Source organism: Pan paniscus, chromosome 6 (assembly GCF_029289425.2).
Source record: "Pan paniscus chromosome 6, NHGRI_mPanPan1-v2.0_pri, whole genome shotgun sequence".
NCBI classification, from domain to species: Eukaryota; Metazoa; Chordata; class Mammalia; order Primates; family Hominidae; genus Pan; species Pan paniscus.
In genome coordinates, this window is record NC_073255.2 from 161,991,260 (window position 1) to 161,997,259 (window position 6,000).

Here is a 6,000-nt window from a genome sequence, read left to right on the forward strand (position 1 = left end):
AAATTTAGAGTGTTTTAGGCCATTTATGCATTTCTATTAAAAAAAACCTGAGATTGGGTAATTTATAAAGAAAAGAGGTTTAATTGGCTCATGGTTCTGCAGGCTGTATAGGCACGTCACTGACATCTTTCGGCTTCTGGGGAGGCCTCAGGGATCTTTTGACTCATGGCGGAAGATGAAGCAGGAACAGGCACATCACATGGCAAAAGCAGGAGCAAGAGACAGAGAGTGGTGGGAGGGAAGTGCCACTTACCTTTAAATGACCAGATCTCAGGAGAACTCACTCACCATCTGGAGGACAGCACCAAACCATGAAGGATCCACCCCCATGATCTAATTGCCTCCCACCAGGCCCCACAGGGCATTACATTTCAACATAAGATTTAAGTGGGAACAAATATCACAGCTATTTCACAGAAACAGTCAACATAAATAATAGGTCTAAAGGGCCTAAGTTTTCTCTAGGCTTCTATCCAACTTGTGGGCTTTCCTGCAAGTCTTATTTGTGTATCACCAACTACACAAATAGGCTGAATACTTACACAAAAGGATTTGTACTTCATACAATTTCTGAAATTCGATTTGGAAAGAATTTCCCATATTGGGTGCCAGACTTCTTATTGCCACAGCTGTCATCAACTCCAGCAAGGAATCTTTCTAAAATCTATCAACTTCCCCATCTCACATTTCGCCCTCCACAAACTCCCCATGGCATCTAGTTAAAAAAATATGTAGCTAATAGCATATTAGAAACTTAGTAAGACGTGAAAATCTTTTTTTTTCTTATTACAAATTTCTTGAACTGTTGTCAGAAAACAACATATTTGGGTTTTCTGGGGGGTGTCAGTCATCTGATATCCCCCAAACAACATGTTGTTTGGATATGTGTGTGTGTGTGTGTGTGTGTGTGTGTGTATGTGTATACACACACATACATACATATATACACACACACACACACATATATATATGTATGTATCAGCCAACTTGGAAAGTCAGATTTAATTCTTCTGTGGTTATTTGACTTTCCAGGTTTACTATTTCTCGTGTCCCAGTAAAGTTTGGAAACAACATCACTGTCACTGGGCACTGAGGGTATATTCAGAGTAACATAGCTCGACCAAACTGGATATGTGAACAATCAAATAGAACAGATCCGTGTAAGACAGAGAGTCATCTGAAAGCTATTGATATGGCAAAATGAAGCCAGGCAACTGCAAGCAATTGAGCAGAATAAAATCCATGACAAGAATACCGTGAAGTATTTCACTACTTGACTCTTAGTGACACTACCATTTATTCCTGGGAAGTGACAGAAACAGGTGAATCACCAACAGATTCCTTTAAACAAATGTAACATGAAACCGGAGTCAAGAAACAGAGCCATGAGCAGTACGACTGCAGCCACATGTGTTATTTTAGCCTCACTCCTATACCACGGAAGCCCTTTTACCATCAATGGTAATTTTGTCAATTTGCTAGCAAAGGTCAAAAATAGAATATTGGCATAGCCTTATGAGTTCTAAAAGAGGAGCTTTAGGAAGAAAGCAGGTGGCTTTATACACTACTCTGAGTAATTCATGTTTCCCAGTTTGAATCCTACGTCTGAGAAGGAAATGGATATGGCATCTGTTCTCTCACGTGTTTAATTTTTTATTAAACTTTTTTGGTTTGAGATAATTGTAGACTTACACTAATAAGAAATAATACAGAAATCTTACCTATTTTTTACCCAGTTTCCCCCAAAGGTAACATCAAGCAAGTCTGTAGTACAATATAACACTCAGGACACTGACATGGACACTATCAACAAAGAGCATTTCTATCACCATAGGAGTCCTCCTGTTAACTTTTGATAGCCAAACTGCCTTTCCCTCTGCCCCAGCCCCATTTTAACCCTTGACAATCACTAATATGTTTTCTAGTTTTATATTTTTGTCACCTCATGAATATTACATAAATGGAATCATACAGCATGTGTGGTTTTTCACTGATCATAATTATCTGAAGATTCATCCAGGTTGTTGAATGTATCAATAGTTCTATTCCATAGTATGAATGTACCATTGTTTGTGTAAGCATTGAAAGACATCTTAGTTTCTTCCAAGTTTTAGTAATTATGAGTAAATCTGCTATAAACACTTGTGTACAGGGTATTGTGTGGACATATGTTTTCAACTCATTAGGGTAAGTGCCAAGGAGTGTGAATGTTAGATTGTATGGTGTGAGTATGCTTGTTTTGTAAACTGTCTTTCAAATTGGCTGTGCCATTTTGCATTCCAACCAGTGATGAACAGGAGCTCCTGTTGTTCTACATCCTTACCAGCATTTGATGTTGCCAGTGTTTTATCTTAGCCATTCTAATAGATATGTAGTGGTATCTCATTGTTTTAATTTGCAATTCTCTAATTACATATAATGTTGTGTGTCTTTTCATATGCTTATTTTCCATCTGTATGCCTTCTTTGGTGAGATGTCTGTCCGGATGTTTTACTAATTTTTAACTGCATTGTTTGTTTTCTTATAGCTGAGTTTTAAGAGTTCTTTGTATATTTTGGTTATCAGTCCTTTATCAGATATGGGTTTTGCCAAGATTTTCTCACAATTTGTCATTTGACTTTTTATTCTAATACTGTCTTTCACAGAGCCATTTTTAATTTTAATGAAGTCCAACTTGAGAATTTTATCTTTCATGATTATGCTTTCAGTGTTTTATCTAAAAAATCATCGCCAAACCCAAGGTCACCTACTGTTTTTCCTACGTTATTTTCTAGGAGTTTTATACTTTTCTGTCTTGCATGTAAGTCTCTGACCCATTTTGACCTAATTTTTTGAAAGGTATAAGGCTGTGTCTCAATTCAGTTTTTTTGCATGTGAATATACAGTTTTTCCAGCACTATTTGTTGAAATGACTATCCTTTATCCACTGAATTTCATTTGCTCCTTTGTCAATAATCAGTTGTCTCATTAATCATGGAATAGATATCTCTATTCTTTCATGAACACCTCACTTACTTGAACTGTAGCTTTATAGTAAGTCTTAGAGTCGTGTAGTGTCAGTACTATGATTTTGTTCATCTCCTTCAATATTGCATTGGCTATTCTTGCTTTTCCATATAAACTTCTGCTTTTCTCTATAAACTTTTGAATCAATGTATCAGTCTCTACAAACTCTCTTTTTAAACTGATTTCTTGGATACCTTTCTGCGACCCCATTACTGGCTGGTGAATGTAGAAGTCCAGTATCACCACTAGGCCTTTGTTAACATCTGAGTTATACTTGGACTCCTCATTATTGTTATGTAAAGGTGAAAGTTTTGTTCCCCATTCGGTCTTTACTGGCATCGTTATGGTGTGTTATTGTTAATGCTGGGTGTTAGTGAAGGTCCTGGTTTTTTTGTTTTTGTTTTTGTTTTTTGATGGAGTCTTGCCTTGTTGCCCAGGCTGGAGTGCAGCGGCACAATCTTGGCCCACTGCAAGCTCCATCTCTCAGGTTCATGCCATTCTCCTCCCTCAGCCTCCTGAGTAGCTGGGACTACAGGCACCCACCACCATGCCTGGCTAACTTTTTGTATTTTTAGTAGAGACAGGGTTTCACCTTGTTAGCCAGGATGGTCTCGATCTCCTGACCTCATGATCCGCCCGTCTCGGCCTCCCAAAGTGCTGGGATTACAGGTGTGAGCCACCGTGCCCGGTCCCAAGGTCCTGGCTTTTAACTGAGTCTTCTCTGATACCATTCTGGGATATGTGTTGAGGTGCTCATTACAGTCTCATGAATGTGGATGTTTAAGATCTGTACTCAGTCTTTGACGTGGAAAAAGGGTTAACATGAGGTTAAAAGAAAACACAGGGATCTTTCCACCATGTTGTTCCTCGGGTTTTGAGGTCCCTAGGCATTCTTCTTTCTTCTTTTTACCTTTCAGAATCTTCTTATGTTTGTTTTATATGTATGTTTTTACGTCCAGAGTTTAAGATGTACTTATCAGGAGGAATAGGGAAATGAATGTCCACTCTATCATATCCTGGAAGAGGAAGTCTCTCTCTATCTCTGTGTGTGTTGAAAATGCTACATATTTATCAGTTGAGAGACAAAGAAGGACTAGATTAGGGAGGGCATTGTGTGCCAGGGAATTCCAAATAATAATCAAAAGAAACCATTGGAGAATTTTGGAAAAGAGAACTGATGTGACCAAGTAGTATTTTATTGATTTTTTTTTTTTTGGATACAGTTTTAGTCTGTAGGAGCAGTTAGAAGGAGAAGTAACAGGAGGTCAATTAGAAAACTGTTACAGTAACTACATTGGAGTATTTGGGATGGTGAGAAAAGAAAAGAAAGATTGAGTTCACATTATATTTTATTATTAACAGCAACAACAAACATGTGCTGTGGAGATGCTGTGAGCAAGGTGATGGCAGAGATAATGGACATAAAAGATGAAGAAGACGTGGGGTCCTTTTTCAACGAGTTGAAGTCTAGCAGAAAAGAGATGCATATAAGAATAATGGAAAACTTGTAACAGGTCAAGAGATTGAATTGTGAGCTGACAGAGAAAGTGATGACATAGTTCAAAAATGAAAAAGTGTGGGAAAAGAGTAGTTTTTAAGAGGAAGATCAAGTTTTAGATGTGTTGATTTTAATGTGAAGTGAAATATCCTAATGCAGATTCTCTGAAAGCAGTTGATTGATGAAAGACTGGAATTTAAGTAGAAGTAATGATCAGAATTAATGTACAGCTTTAATAGAAAATTTTTCCTCAAAGGCAATTTTGTAGAAGCTCTTGATATGATAATTTTAAAACAGAATAGCCCTACACCACGATTTATTGGAACTTTGAATAGAACCCATCATAGGGTGGAAAGAGCATGGATTTTGGAATCAGGATTAGCTAAGTTTAAACTCCAAACGTTGCTTACTAGTATTTGATCTTAGAGCTTCAATTTCATCTGTCAGATGGGATTCTATTACTAAGTAATTAATGTTATTCTGTGGCTTATATAACATGTGAGTTAAAATGCCTGACACATAGAAAGAACTTACAGGTATTAATCCTCTTCCCCTTTATTGACCTTAGGTTTGTTTTGGAAGCAAATACCACATTGAAAATTCATTTTAAGTTCTTTGAGAAATCTCCAAACTTCTTTCCACAGTGTCTGAACTAATTTACAATTCCCCCAATAGTGTATAACCCATGTAACAAACCTGCACATGTACCCCCTACATCTAAAATAAAAGTTGAAGAAAAAACCCAAAAAACAAAAAACTCCACAAAATTTGTACTGTGCGTTTTATACTGTCTTTGATGCAGTTCCTTTTTTTTTTTTTTTCACCATTGATTATAGTTTCAAACCTAAACATAAGAGTGAAAATTTTATTCACTGTTTTTGGCCATTAATTACTCATTATATGACAATGTCAACCTACACAATTTAGCAATATCAATGTCAAATACATTACTTACAATTATTTGAAAGTAATCTGCATATAACACAGCAAAATTTTTGTCAAAGCTGAGAGTTGATAACTCAAAGAACTTTGTGCCAAGATGTCAGATGAGCTAATAGCTTGAGCAAGAGGTACTCAAAGAAGGCTTTTATGAGATGGAGGATATTTATATTGTCTTTATTTTCTCTGTCTCATCACCTCTCACCCTCCCTTCAATCCAGTAAATCAGGCTTTTATCCTGTTACTGATTGACACTGTTTGAGATCATCAAACACTCACATTCTCTTCTACATTTCCCAACTTCCAATACCATGTCATTGGATTTTGGTCAATGGGCACGGAAATGATGTAAACAATTTTCAGACAAGGTCTTTAACAATATGCCATTCTCTCTCTCACTCTCTTCCTTTACTGTAACAAACTTGGAGGCCATTTGTTTAAAATGGCATTATACAAGATGAGTGAGGGCTGCCAAACCGGATAAGAGTTCAATGATTGACCCCTGGACATGGCATGTTTAACAAATAAACCTTTATTGGGTTAAGCCACTGATATTT